General features: G+C 38.4%; 1 long non-coding RNA gene across 4 annotated transcripts in view; it reads left to right on the top strand.

Moving 5' to 3' along the window:
- LOC141379814 (uncharacterized) overlaps window positions 1–12,618 on the top strand; it is a 127,497-nt gene extending 114,879 nt beyond the window's left edge. For all 4 annotated transcript variants that reach the window (XR_012396642.1, XR_012396643.1, XR_012396640.1 and 1 more), the window contains 2 exons: window positions 11,251–11,446; window positions 11,552–12,618. This is a non-coding gene — a long non-coding RNA (uncharacterized lncRNA). The remainder of the gene's footprint in view (window positions 1–11,250; window positions 11,447–11,551) is intronic.
- The last annotated feature ends 3,249 nt before the right edge of the window (window positions 12,619–15,867 follow it).

The raw sequence follows: 15,867 nt of genomic DNA, 5'->3' as shown, positions 1-15,867 counted from the left end.
TTTCAGAGCCAGGCAAGAGATCTCTCATCAGGGATGAAGCCTCCCCTGATAAATCACTCCCCGCTGCTCTTTGGCCCCCTCTGGCAGACCCGCTGGCCTTCCATGAGTCTGCCTGCATGGGACCTGCAACATTTCTTCTGACCCCCTCTCAGACAATTATCCCCGCGCTTCAGCATCGGCCCTGCCTAATGAAGTGTGGAGCGGTGGCTGGGCCCGTAATCACTGCAGTATGCAAACGCTCACCTTCTACGCCTCATCACCGGAGATTACATTCACAAATCAATGAGGGGTGCTCGCCCTAAAAATGCTACAATTCATTTGCGTGCCACGGGTTATAGCTTATCTTCAGCCTTTGTGTTGACAAGCTTCTCCAGCACCATGTTTTCGGGGGATGAAAGTTATTTCCGTTTCTATTTTAGACGTGGCCATGCACTATTTTTTTATGATTACTTGACACTCATAGATAAGCAGTTGTGGAAAGAGTACTGAAACATCACACTCCGATATTATATCTAAAAAAGTAGTGCGAGAAAAAGTGTCTATTGTAAATATATCAGGGGTGTAGATTTCGATTTCGATTGTGTCCCCACCAATATCCTCAACTATTGAAATGTCCCCACCAATAATTTAATTCACTTTAAAAAAAAAACATGCTGTCATATTAACCTAAGTGTGGAGAAAGGGTTAAATCACGCTCATTTCTCGAGTCGCACCACCCCTAAACACATTTTAACATTGTGATTGGCTGAGCCTTTCCCTATTGTCATGTGAGAGGCTGTAGCTGCTTTCAGATTAGTTCAGATACAAGCAGCGCCAAAACCACTATGCAGTGAAATTTCCCATGTATGAAGGTGTCAGCAGCAAAAAAAAAAAAAAAAAAGATGGACACAAGGAGCCTTTTTCAATGAGAAGTGTAAGTCACATAAACTCAAGTTCACTACTGAATTAGTCCATCATGATAATGCCGCTAACGCTTGTGTTTTTCCTTTTTTAATGCACAGTCTATCGTTATAGTAGGCTAATAAAGTCTGTTAATAATATGCCCTGAAAGCTAACTGCAGAATAAACAACTACGTCAAAATATATGATCCCTGCCAGTTCTCCTAATCTCTCAAGCTGCATCCCAAATCACATACTTATGCACTTTTCTACGCCATTTTGTAGTATAAATAGTGTAAGTAGTGCGTTCACACTGAAAACTCTTAAAGTAATAAGTGCACTTTAATTACATGGATGATGCACTCATTCAGCCAGTAAATAGAAGTGTGTAATGATGGATGGACTCAATGACCGCAGGTTTGCCTCTGTAGCGGAAGGGGCGTAACTATAGGACGCACATGTTGGATAACTTTATTTATTTTGGTTGGTGAAAGCAAAATTCTCCTACGAGAGTGATTATAGCGCCTCCCGATGGTGAATGCGGTATTACTCACGGCAGGTATTATTTGATAATTCGGTCGTTTATTTCACTGATTTGGCAACCGTCAAACGTCATTAGGGAAACGGTTTGAATTTCCGCTTAGTAAAAAAAACATTAGTGTGCCATTTGGGATGTCACTACATACATATACTATCCTGTTGAGTGTGTAAGTGCATAAGTACATAGTGCATGAGTGCATAGTGTATAGTGTGCCATTTGGGATGCAGCTTTAGAGTAGCATGTCCAATTTTTGTTTAAAAAAATGTCAGAAAAACTACAGCCTGTGCTCTACCTTTTATTAATAACTATATATGAGACATGTTTCATTTGCACTATGGCTAAAATAAATTGAAGTCTTTATTAAACTCTTTATCAGCTAATAAACATTCTTTTAACATTGGGGTGTAGTTTTTTTTTTCTGAAAAAGCTAAAGCTTTTTGTAGTTATTCACCTCATTTTCTATTTGATTATGAGGTATACATATTGCATTGTAGTGACATAAGAACTAATTTTTGCTGTATTATTTTGTCAGATTGGGGTTCATAACCACACTTTTTGATGTACCAAAAAAATATGTCCTATTATTTTGTCAAATTGCTGACCATACTTTTTAAATTTTTTATTTACAAATGTGCATTTAAACAGTAAGTTTTATATTAGTTTTTATAAATGATGACATTTTTGAATAAAGAAATATGAAAAGATACTTATTTTTAAAATATATATATTTTTATCATATACCATTACATTTTTTTTTTTTTTTTTATATTTATAAATATATATGTTTGTATGTATGTATGTGTGTATATATATATATATATATATATATATATATATATATATATGTGTGTGTGTGTGTGTGTGTGTGTGTGTGTGTGTTTGTTTGTATAAAGCATATAAATATATATATATATATATATATATATATATATATATATATATATATATATATATATATATATATATATATATATATATATATATATATATATATATTCAGCCCCCCTGAATTATTAGCCCCACTGTTTAATTTTTTCCCCTATATTTCTGTTTAACAGAGAGAAAAAGTTTTCAACACATTTGTAAACATAATAGTTTTAATAACTCATTTCTAATTACCGATTTATTTTATCATTATCATAACAACAGTAAATAATATTTGACTAGATATTTTTCAATACGCTTCTATACAGCTTAAAGTGACATTCAAAGGCTTAAATAGGTTAAATAGGTTAACTACGCAGGTTAGGGTAATTAGGCAAGTTATTGTATAATGATAGTTTGTTCTGTAGACTACTGAAAAAAATTGCCTAAAGGGGCTTATATATGGTGGCGCAGAAGGTAGTGCTGTCGCCTCACAGCAAAAAGGTCGCTGGTTCGAGCCTCAGCTGGGTCAGTTGGCGTTTCTGTGTGGAGTTTGCATGTTCTCCCTGTGTTCGCGTGGGTTTCCTTCGGGTGCTCTGGTTTCCCCACACTCCAAAGACATGCGGTACAGGTGAATTGGGTAAGCTAAATTGTCCGTAGTGTTTGTGTGTGAATGAGTCTGTTTTTTAGTGGAAAACAATTCAATTTAACTAAATACGCCATAGTGAGTGTGTGTGTGTGTGTGTGTGTGTGTGTGTATGTGTGTGTGTGTGTGTGTGTGTAAGTGAATGCAAGAGTGTATGGGTGTTTCCCAGTAGTGGGTTGTGGCTGGTAGCATCCACTGCACAAAACATAGGCCAGAATAGTTGGCGGTTCATTCTGCTGTGGCGAGCTTTGATAAATCAAAGACTAAGCCAAAGAAAAGGGAAATGAAGGAAAACAGTTCCTGATTCCAAAGAAAGTCGCTTTTGAATCAAGATGATGCAAGTAGCACATTTGATGCATTTGTCAATGTGTCTCATACACAACACCATGCCATCACTTATCAGTTTGGCAAATTAGTAGTGGCACCTCCAAAAAAAAATGTAGTCACATTAAAGCAAAAACAAATCAGCAAGATTTGAGCATTTAGTCAAAATGGAGCATGGTTATGAGAGATATATGTGAGAACTAAGTGCCACTGATTTACAAAGACACGTAATACAAATTTCAAGAACTTCCTGCGACCAAGCTTTCCTGACAATGGCTCCCAATTCGCAGTTCGAAAAACCCTGTCCTAGAGGAAGTTGTGTTAATCTACCATACGTTGTCCTTTAAAATCAAATTATTCCTCATTCTCTACCTTCCATAATTCTAATCAAGAAGCAAATGCCGTCTCCATTTCATGCCTTAGATATTAAAAAGCTGAGACTCTGTAATCTAGACCTGCAAGGAACGTAACCTGAGCTATAAGAGCACACACACACACACATATGTGTATGTACAGACAGAGCTGTGTTCAGCACTCTCCCTTGCTTCACTGGTCCTATCTTATTAAAGGCTGTCGGCGCAGCTACTGAGGAGCTATCATAAGCTTTTCATTATTGACTGAGAAAATATGATAATTTGGAAATCAAATGCTGCCTTCCAGAGGCTCCACTGTCACTTTCAATTTTAGATTCGCTCCTCTTCTTATATGAGCAATGCGATAGTGGCGACTTCATACACTTCTCAAGTTTCCTTTTCCATTTTACACATTATTTATTTATTTATTTATTTGTGTTCTTGTGTGTGTTTTTTAATTAGAATGTTATAATTGAGGTCTCTCACCTATTGCACCTCGATTAGAAAAAAAACTGAAACAAATTTAATTAAAAGCTGTATCTCTTTTCATAGCGGAAATTGAATTATGTTTGAAGTGGGAGAGATTGCAAACTGACAACATGTTTTCTTTATTAACTCCCCTCCTCTTCATTTCATTCTGTTTCTCCGAACACCTGACAAAATTTCCATGCAGTTCTCTTTTTTTTATCATCTTTTTTTACACTTCGGTAATTTAACATAAATAATCTTATAATGAGTCGAGAGAAAGTCGTTTTTTATTTCATACAGTAGGTGAAATTGAGAGCAGTCTTGAATGCTATTAAAATGAAACCGATAGGCTTGAAATGTTTTAATGAATAAATGATAACACGGATTCTTATGCTGCGTCCCGATTTGCCTAGTTATACTGTGCCCTAGAAGTATGTCCTCTTTTTGAGAAGAAATACTACCACTTCATATTGTAAAATCATGCTTTTTTTTACATGGTTTTACACATTGCATGCAGATGAGATCCAAAACCTGTGAAGAGAAGAAGCCAACTATCGAAGACTTCAAGGATAACATATACACTTTGTTCTGGTCATCAGCGATCCAGCCTGTGCAGATCGCTAACAGATACAAAACTGCTGGTCTATGGACTACAAGTTCCAGTCATGCAACACACTCACACACCTGCTCCAAGTCTTCATTGATTACACTCCCACAGCTGATGCTGCTCATGGACTGATTACACAACATATGTACGGCTCACTTTCACACTCTCATTGCTGAGTCTTGTTATACTGTTAATGAACATTATGACACGTTTTCCTTGCCTTGCCTTGTCTTGTTGCTCTGTATTGATATTTGCTTTATTTTGTTTGTTTATTCCTATCTGCTGCCTTTTTTGACCATCCGCCTGTTTATGACCACTTCTCTTGATTTCCTGTATGCATCTGTTTGTTCCTGTATCGATCGTTGCTTGCCTGACCATTCTTGATAAGCCTGCGTTTAGATCTGCGCTGGTGACGCGGTGGCACAATCGTCTCACAGCAAGAAGGTCGCTGGTTCGAGCCTCGGCTGGGTCAGTTGGCATTTCCAAGTTGGCATTTGGCAAGTCCAAAGACATGCGGTATAGGCGGATTGGGTAAGCTAAATTGTCCATTGTGTTTGCGTGTGAATGAATGTGTATGGATGTTTCCCATTGATGGGTTGTGGCTGGAAGGGCATCCGCTGCTTACAACATATGCTGGATAAGTTGGCGGTTCATTATGTTGTGGCAAATCCCAGATAAATACCGGCACTGATCCGAAAAGAAAATAAATGAATGAATTGCATGAATGTACACTTTATAAAACAATAGACTTGCTATTGGACTTTGCTTTGAGACTCGTATATTGTAATGTCACTGAACAAGAGTATCCAAAGTATTTCCAGAGATTCGTCACCCCATCCAAAGCATCATATACTTCCTCTATACCGCTGCCATTCACTCTCATCCGCAGGATTCCCAGAAATCCCAGCATAATCCTTACTGTGGCATATTCTGGGCCAGCCAGAGACGTATCAGGCCCTGCTGAGTAATTCTTTCACCCCTGCCATCCTCTTGGTGCTGGATTGCGCTGACCAGAGGAAGTGTGATAGCCTGTAAGCTTCCCTCTGTCGGGATAAGGAGCCAGGCCTTTTTTTTCCCAGGGCAGCGCTGAGGTAAGAGGGAAAGAGCTTCTCCGGCTGGCCAGCGGAGCCTGGGATAAGCTTGATCCGTGCTAATCCTTCACACACGCCGCTCCTCGCAGATAATGGCGCCACTCTCTCTAGTCCTTATCAATCCTCCGCCGCTGCTGCATTACCTGGTGTGCGCTTGGCCTGATGGGAGATTTCTTGCTTAAGTCCCTGGCGGTGGTTGCTATGGTGTGCGGGGGGGGATGAAAAATGAAAACAGGCTAATTCGCGAGATTATTTTTATTAGGGATGATAATCAGGCGACCCAAAACTAAAGGTCTGGAAGGATTAGACAAGAAATGGGAATTAATTTCCGGAGTATAAGAATATTTCTGCCTGCAAGCTTCTCTTTACACACAATGTGTTTTTAAATGTTTCCTGTCCATATTGATATGCAAAAAACAGTGGCGTCATTGCACAAGTGGAAATAATAAGAAAAGCTCAGTAGGATGATGTACAGCACAGCAATTTTTAGGATAGGGTGGGTGACTGAATCCTAGTACCTTTGACTGAACAAACACACAAGGCACTACAAATTAGGCTAAAATATATATAGCTTTCATGCTACTTAAAGGGATAGTTTGCCCTGAAATGACAATTCTGTTAATAATTACTCACCCTCATGTCATTTTAACCCTCTGAGACCTTCCTTCCATCTACAGAACACTAAGATATTTTGTATGAAATTAGAAAGCTCCCTCTTCCTTCATTTCAAGTGCAAAAAAAAAAACAAAAAACAGTGTGTCTTCAGTGTTTTAACTGGAATGCCATACCGTTAATTTTTGTGTGCACATAAAACACAAATAACATTATCAGTTTCTTCTCTTCTGTGTCAGTATATTGCGCTCATGTATGACCATGCACTGAGGACATGAACACATCTGTTTCAAACAAAGCACAGGATCATTTATGTGTGCGCAAAAGTATTTTTACGGCTTGATAATATTGCAAGTCAGGACCATTGCTATCTAAGGAAAATGAGGGAGCTTTCAGATTTCATCCAAAATATCTTAGTGTTCTGAATGAAAGGAAGGTCTCAGGGGTTTGACATGATGACATAAAGTAATGGTATGTCTCTCTGGTATGTCTCTCTTTAAGTAGCACTTATTTCAACCCTTTTTCAAGATTTAAATTAAGTCTTGTGTCTCTAGAATGTGTCTAAGTAAGTTTCAGCTCAAAACACCCATCAGATTATTTATTATACCTTTTTAAATCTGGGAAATTTGAGCTGTTAGGACATTGTAGTTGTTTTTGTTGCCTGTGCCTTTAATGCAAATGAGCTGTTTCTCCCCACCCACCATTCCCATGTGTGTGTCAGAGCCATAGATATCTCTCTGTATTACTCTTAAGGGGTGTAGCCTTCACGTAGATAAGCAGTACAGTGACTGACAAGAATGAAACAGATCCCCTTTACTACAGTAAGAACGTTATTGACTGGTATTTGATATCTTTATTGTGGAGTTAATTCAAGTCTTTCTGTAACAATGAGTCACACACAATGTCGTTATAAAGTTTGCCGTGGTCCTCAAAATGGGATGGATTTGGATTATTTTTTAACGTCAGGAAATTTAAAAAAGAGTCTTATTTCTATCACTCCAATATGACTGTGGATACACTATACCTACACATGGTTCTGTCCAAACAGCTTACAAAGGATGGTTTTCATCATATGTGCCCTTTAAGTAGTTTATAAACACAATTTTTTTTTTTTTTTTTTTTTTTTTTTTTTTTGCCTGATTTGAAGTGCCCCAAGGGGGACACGGTGGCACAGTAGGTGGTGCGGTCGCCTCACAGCAAGAAGATCGCTGGTTCGAGCCTCGGCTGGGTCAGTTGGCATTTTTATGTGGAGTTTGCATGTTCTCCCCGCGCTTGTGTTGGTTTTCTTTGGGTGCTGCGGTTTCCCCCACAGTCCAAACCCATGCGGTACAGGTGAATTGGGTAAGCTAAATTGTCCATAGTGTGTGTTTTTGAATGAGTGTGAATGGATGTTTCCCAGAGATGGGTTGCGGCTGTTAGGGCATCCACTGCGTAAAAAAACATGCTGGATAAGTTGGCGGTTCATTTCGATGTGGCGACCCCAGATTAATAAAGGTCAAAGGTACTAGGATTAAGTCCCCCACGCTACCCCAATAAATGCCGGGCTGTACATCATCTTAGTGAACTTTTACGATGTTTTCCACATGTGTAATGACACCACTTTTTTGTATTTCAATGTGGACAAGAAACATTTTAAACACATTGTGCGTAAAGAGAGGCTAACACAAGAGTAGCCTTATTCTCTGTTTTTTAAAAGGTCACAAAACACCAAAACACATTTTTTGAGCTGTTGACAGTCGTATATGTGTCCCACACTGCTAAAAACACTATTAGGACACCTATATTTCACTAAAAAGTGTAAAATTTGTACTTCCTGTTTGAAACGAATTTTTGAAGCTGCGTCCTGGTCATGACATAATAGCGTGTGTTCCAGCGTGCAGACTGGGTGTCTGTACCAGAGTGAGTCTTATTACATCTTACAGTGTGTTGCATTAATGCATGAGTAAGGCTTGGTTCAAACCAATCAGCGCGCTCTATTGTGCAACTTCATTAATATTCATTAGTGTCACCGTGTTTACGCCACAGAGACGCCACGTTGTGTTGGCAAAACAAGCGTGAAGTGTTGCTTTTATAGTTTGCTGCCATTAAGTTTTGTTTTCATTTTGTCTCTGTGAGAGCTCAGCTGGATCACGTGTGGATTAACAGTGTACGCGACGCTCGACAACAATAACTTACGTGTCTAAGGAGGAACATTGTTTACCTGAGAGCTGTTCTCATCTGCAAATGCTGAAATCCGGATTCGCTTGTAACGTTAGTCTCCTCTTCATAAAGATGCGGCTCTTGTTGCTGGTGATTGTCCTGTCTCTACAGATTTGGTAAGTGAGCGACCAGTACTCTTTGTTTATTCAGTTTGTTCGTATCGAATTAAGTTAACTATTGCACTGAGTGCAAACATAGCACCGCATTTAGTGACCGGAATAACACACGCGGCTTTCTGACGCTACCTGCCGTGTGTATCTAAGTTTCCGGGAAATGCAAAGTTTTTTTCTCTCATTCGCCGTGCGGTATCAAACATTGCATGAAAAATACACGCTTAGAGCAGATCCTCGAATCAAATGAATGAATTCCCTGAATGAAAGAGCCAAACTGCAGTTAAAGTCCAACATTTAATAATTTGGCAAATAATTCGACTACAGATGTCCATGTAGGTTAAACACCATCACTTTCTCATGTGTGTGTATTTTGACTGAAACTCGCGCGTGCCCAAATAGACACTCCCACACCATCCCACTTTAGTTCCTCCGACACTCCCCCCTAAACAGAGCTGGACACGCCCACTTTTCTGACTTTTTCCAAAGTAGAGGTGTGAAAACACCCTGCTGAAACGAGGGGGTTTCATGGCCCTTTAATATATTAGAACCATTGAAGGCACATGGACTGTTTTTAATTTGTTTTGATTTCAAGGGAGATGAGACGGTTACTGTCAATGTCTCTGTCTAGGTCAGACAGCTTTTGGATTTCATAAAAAATATTTATTTTTTTCAAAAGACAAACAAAGCTCTTAGGTGTTTGGAATGACAAAAAGATTATTAATAAAAAAAAATCATTTTAGGGTCAGTTAACCCTTTAAGGAATCCAATGAATTTTTGATCACCTCTGAAAGTTTGTAAATGTGGACAAGGTCAAAACATTTTAGACCCCATTTGTTTTTAGCGTCATCCATTTATTATTATTTTGATGAAAATGCAAAGGGCAACATGGTGGCTCAGTGTATTGTAATGTGCGTATTTATATAGCATATGGCCATACACCCTAAGCGCTTAACAATTATGAGGGGGGTTTCTCCTCACCACCACCAGTGTGCAGTATCCACTTGGATGATGCGATAGCAGCCACAGGACAACGACGCCAGTGCGCTCACCACACACCAGCTATTGGTGGAGAGACAGTGATACAGCCAATTCGGTGGATGGTAATGATTGGAAGGCCATGATGGGTAAGTTCCAATGGAGGAAATTTGGCCAGGACACCGGGGTCACACCCCTACACTTTACAAGAAGTGCGATGGTGTTTTTGCTGACCACAGAGAATCAGTGGTTAGCACTGCTGCCTCACAGCAAGAAGGTCGCTAGTTTGAGTCTTGGCTGGATCAGTTGGCATTTTTGTGTGGAGTTTGCATGTTCTCCGTGCCTTGAGCCTATAAGTGTGAATGAGTGTTTATGGGTGTTTCTCAGTACTGGATTGCAGCTGGAAGAACAGTGTAGAACAGGGGTGGCCAGCCCTGTTCCTGGAGAGTCACCTTTCTGCAGATTTCAGTTGCTACCCTGATCAAACACACCTGAACCAATTAATTAGGACCTGAACACCACGTGATAATTACAGGCAGGTGTGTTTGATATGGGTGGCAACTGAAATCTGTAGGAAAGTGGCTCTCCAGGAACAGGGTTGGCCACCCCTGGTGTAGAACATATGCTGGATAAGTTGATGGTAATTCCGCTGTGCCGACACCTGATGAATAAAGGGACTAAGCTGAAGAAAAATAAATGAAAATGCAACTTAAAAGGTTAGTTTTACTTAAACGTGAATTATTTTACTGCATTTACACACCTTTAAAGATTTCCAAACCTCTATTAAGTTCCAACCCTTACTTTATTTGAATATTATAGAGTTGAATATACTTTTAAAGGCATTATGGAAATACAATAAACAGAACAACTTTCAGGTTGCCAACATTCTTCTAAATATCTTAATTTGTGTTCAATGAAAGAAAGAAGCCTATGAAGATTTGGAACAAAAGGAGGTATGATGACAGATCTTTCATTTTTAGGTGACCTATTCTACTAACTCAAATCTATTTTCACATTCAGCTCCATGTTGCAAAAACAGCGTTTTCATATTTAGCATCTACAAAAACACTCAGGTTTTGCCAAAGCATAAAACATTTCTGCGCTGATGGAAGGCTAAAACAAAACAGAAAAATCAATTCAGATATATTTGGATTAGTGTAGACATAGTCTAAAAGCGGTTGTGCTTATTTTGGGGGGCTTGTTTACCTCATATAATAATATATTTAGACCAACTCTAAGTGCTTTTTCCGCACTAATGGCATATGCTTTTGAAGTAATGAACCTAGTGATTTATCCCGGTTCGGCTAATATTCAAACCTAGGCCTGCCATTATCATTCAGGCATTCGGGATGCACTTAAAGAGATGCTTTTCTAATGAGAAGCTTTTGGATTTGTGTGATCAGTAAACCTCCTTTGTACCTATTCCCTGATAACCCCGCATAAATATTCATGAGCGCATAACTCTTGTCTCTTTTCTTATAGGCTCCTCCGTTGATTGGCTGAATAACCTCACGACAAGGAAAGTGTAAGTGAGAAATCTGTCAGGTTAATGCTGTGTGGTGTCTCTTGTAATTTCAGACGTATAACAATGACTTAATCAGCATTTATGGAGAGGCGACGCATCTGTGTGGATGGGACCTGTACGTTGTTATGGAAAACAGATGCATTTATGGCCACAGGGAGTTTCTGTGCGACTCTCTCTCTCTTTCTCTCTCGCGGCGAGATCTTAAGCAGAGAAAAGTGAAACGTGGAGAATTGGTGGAGGCGAACGGAGGTGAGCTAATGGATCAAAATTACCCCCGTCTGAAAGTTTTGACGAGCGCTGACGAAATTGCTTTTCTCCCCCCTTCCCCCCTCACCCCCCACCCCTTCTCAATAGGAGACGCAGACACAGAAATCCATCTGTAACGCAGGCATTGTCATCGCCTTGCAATTTACACCCATTCCTCTCAACAGTGGTTCCTGTGCTTGATGGCGTGATAAATTAATCTTTTTCTGTGCCACTGCGTCGATTCTTTTAAAAGAATACATTAAGGGGCGTTAGAGGCTTTTTTTTCTCTCTCTCTCTCCCTCCCGGAGTAAACATTTTTTCTCTCTTTCTCTCTCTCAGTCACCATGACAAATCATATTCTCTGGAGATGAAGAGAAAAGGCCCTGGAAAAAGGAAAAATGAGAGACGCATGGAGGGGATGGAGAGGCAAAAAGCCATTTTGGAAAGCCGTGGTGCTGGAAAGCCGGATCAGTCTGAGCGCTGCCTTTGACAAAGTGCTCTGAGGAAACCATCACACACACATACACAAACACTGGTGATGATAGTTGTGGTTGTTGTTGAAGAATTAAGTATGACCTTCACTCTAATCGTGTTAGACATTGGAAGGAAAGCGTCTAATCATCAATCACTCAGCAGTCAGTAGAGTGGAAAGATCACCCAACTCAAACACAGCGGGGACAAACAACAGCATGCGGGGCTGTGACTGTACCAGCCCACCTTCACGTTCACCATTATCGCCAGGGTTGTCCTTCGCTTAGGATCTTCAAGCAGTTTTTAATGGCATGGATAAAGCGTGTTTATGTCATTGACATCGTGTTCAATTTACAAAGGAAATGTTTTGTGGCCATTGTTTTGGCCATTGATTTGCAGGGCAATGGTTTTCTTACAAAGTTTTGCTTTGCTTTGCTTTGCTTTGCTTTGCTTTGCTTTGCTTTGCTTTGCTTTTCTTTGCTTTGCTTTGCTTTGCTTTGTTTTGTTTTGTTTTGTTTTCCAACAAAGTTTTGTATTTTTTTTTTGTTTTGTTTTGTTTTGTTTGTCTTGGTTTGGTTTTGTTTTGTTTTGTTTGGTTTTGTTTTCCAACAAAGTTCTGTTTTGTTTTGTTTTGCTTAAAAACCCAAACTTTTTAAAAGGGTTTTGTTTTGATGCAGTGATAGTCTAATAAAAAAACTTTGTAAAAATTGATTAGTTGACTTTTTGGTTTTAAAAAATGAGCTTCTTTGTTGGTTTTAAAGAAATTTGTTGACTTTACATAAAAAAGGTGAATAAACCTATTAACTTAAAATTACTAAGTAAAAAGTCAATGAAATTTGTACATCATTATTAAAAAGAAGTCAACTTTATAAGTTTAAGTAACAACCGGCTTACTCACTTAAAGTCAACTTATCGCTTTTAAGGCCACTGGTTATCTCACTCTTTTTAAGTAAAATAACTAATTGCTTTTTAGAGTTTAGTCATGCATGAGTACTTGACAACCAAAAATAAAATGGCAGATGATAAATATTCTTATTTATTTATTTATTTATTTATTTATTTATTTAGTTAGTTAGTTAGTTAGTTAGTTAGTTAGTTAGTTAGTTAGTTAGTTAGTTAGTTAGTTAGTTAGTTTTTACGTTCGTTCATTCGTTCGTTCCATATTTGTGTTCTGAATCAACTGTTCAAAAGAATAGAATTTATTTGATAGCCTTGAAAAAAATATTCTGTGCTGTCATTTTTGAGCATTTGTCTGATGTTTGCTGAATTATTATTTGTGGTCATGATTGCTATAAATTATTATTTGAGTCCAATGTTTAAGACTAAAGAAATTAAAAAGTTTTTCTTTGCAAGCTTCATTATTTTATTAGGTTTTCTGTCTGTCTTTCTTTCTTTCTTTCTTTCTTTCTTTCTTTCTTTCTTTCTTTCTTTCTTTCTTTCTTTCTTTCTTTCTTTCTTTCTTATTTATTTCTAAACTTGCAATGAATGGTTGCATGTTTGGTCCCACTTTATATTAAGTGTCCTTGACTACTATGTACTTACATCAAAAAAATTTGTTAACATTTGTTATAGTATGAATTTATCTTTGTTTATGTTAAAATAATAACAACGTCATTCATTGCTAGTTCTTGTTATGAAACAGTGCATTAAAAAATGTTAACAAGCACAATTTGGTATTTTACAAAGCATAACAATAATGTTAAACTATGATTAATAAATGCTGGACATGTAGTGTTCATGTTAGTAAATAAATGAACTAATAAAACCTTATTGTAAAGTGTAACCAAAATACTCTTAACTGAAGTTAAAAAAAAAAGAAAGAAATGTATGTATCTATTGTCAGGCTATCATTTTTTATTCCGATAAATGTTTTCTATCCGATTCGCAATTCAGAATGACCACTTGAAATCCCACATACAAATACGAACTAGTTGAGAATCACAGTGCAGCCTGCTGTGCAGTGCGAATGGGGCTGAATATCCATCCTGATCCTTATTTTAAATCTCCCCAGAGGAAAAGAGAGAGAGGCAGGTGAAGCATGGGGCCGAATGCAGATGTGACGTGAGTTCAGAGGGCTCGTGCTCCCTGCGGACGTCCCACTGCCTCCAAGCAGCCATAGCGCATCACTTACCCAAGCCCACTGCGCTGGCCCACTCATAAAAGACTCACTTTTAAGGGGATGAGAGGCAAATAAATCTCCTTTACAGGGGTTATAAAAGTAAAATGCAGGATTAGGGCTGCACAACCAGTGCACATACATATATACACATCATTTCCCTCTGTTTTATTTCCAGAGCATAACCTTCTGTAATTTCAAAGTGACCCCTGTGAGCTCCTCAGGACACGTTTTGAATGTCAGCATATGGTGGACATCTGGAATAAAGCCTTTAGGACTGAATCACCGCAGTGAGATGAGGTTAGTTTACTACTGTAAAGGTTTGCTTAAATCAAAGATGATAGACACTACAGATTGAGTTCAACCACACTGTAAAACCCAACAGTCATTTTATCAAATTAAATGAGTGCACTTAACTCAAAATTGACGGAAAGTTAATTCTACTCATTTGAAAAGAGTTTTGAGCTCAGTTTTGAAGGTAATGAGTTAATGAAATACTTAAACTTAAATGGAGTAAGTTCACAGTACTCATATAGATTAGTTTAACTCAAATGGTTTGTTTGAGTTGCCTTATTGGGTTTTACAGTACTCAGTTGGTTTGAGATCTCTTCATTTATTGGGTTTTACTGTGCTCAAATTGCTTTGTTTACTCAAATAGATTAGGTTTACAGTATTATTAGGATTAGTTTTGAACTTAAATGGTTTGTTGCAATCGGTTTCCTCAAATGGTTTGAGTTACCTTAACTTATTAGGTTTTACAGTGTATATGGACCATTTTCACATTTCTGGGTTTCTCAGCAGTGCAAGTCTTCGTAGTTGGGTAAACTTTAAACACAGTTAATGGGAGAGTACAACAAATCATTTTTATTTACAATTCTATTTGCTGAAATAGTAAAAGAAAAACTCAAAGATGGGGTTATCAAGACATTCAGAATAAGGGAAAAAAAATGTGTAAAACTGAAAACGGATTTTATTGTTAAAAAATGTACTGTCCTGTCAATAGACACTGCATTAGAAATGCCTCGCATATAAGCGGTAATTTGTTTTTTAAAGTTGATGATATAATGCATACTTCAAGAGTTCACACTTAGATAATGCTTGACTATTTTAGCAGGTTTGCCATTCTGTCCCGGGAGAGAACCCTGAGCTCGGAGATACTGTAGATGAGCCCAAGGCTCCCGCCTGGTCGATAAGCATTAGGAGGGATACGAGATCAGGTAGTTCTCAATAACTTCCCAAGAATAACCCGGTAACTGCGTTAGTTTGTATGCAGTAGGTGCTTGTGACTTTAACCTTTGTTGCATGTTTTTTGAGTGTGGGAGGAAACCGGAGTACCCAGGGAAAACCCACGCGAACACAGGTAGAACATCCAAACTCCGCACAAAGTGTCGGCTGGCTCGGCTAGTGTTTGAACCAATGACCCCCTTGTTGTGGGGCAACAGTGCTAGCCACTAAGCCACCGTGTCGCCCGAACTTAGAATGGAAGAGGAGGAAGAAGGGATGGAGGGGGGGGGTTCCTAAACGAAAACGAGGAATGAAGTTTAGGCTGGATATTTATATTAAATTTGGAATGATCTGATTGGCTAGTTAGTGATTAGTCATAGGGATCAGCTGTAGTCAATCCTATCATGTGCTCCTCTCGAAATTAGTTTGTGAAACTTTACATAAATACATATACATATGCATACATTTATTTTATTTTTTTATCTTAATATTAAAAACTAAAAAGGGTTTATTGGAAGATGTGACCCTGCCTGGACCACAGAAACTCTTACAGTATGTTACACAGGCATTTTTTTTTGCCTAAAATAAATTCTATGGGTCAAAATTATGTTCC

This window comes from Danio rerio, chromosome 21 (assembly GCF_049306965.1).
Source record: "Danio rerio strain Tuebingen ecotype United States chromosome 21, GRCz12tu, whole genome shotgun sequence".
NCBI classification, from domain to species: domain Eukaryota; kingdom Metazoa; phylum Chordata; class Actinopteri; order Cypriniformes; family Danionidae; genus Danio; species Danio rerio.
Note: the sequence above shows the minus strand (reverse complement) of the source record. Positions and strands in the feature narration are given on the sequence as shown.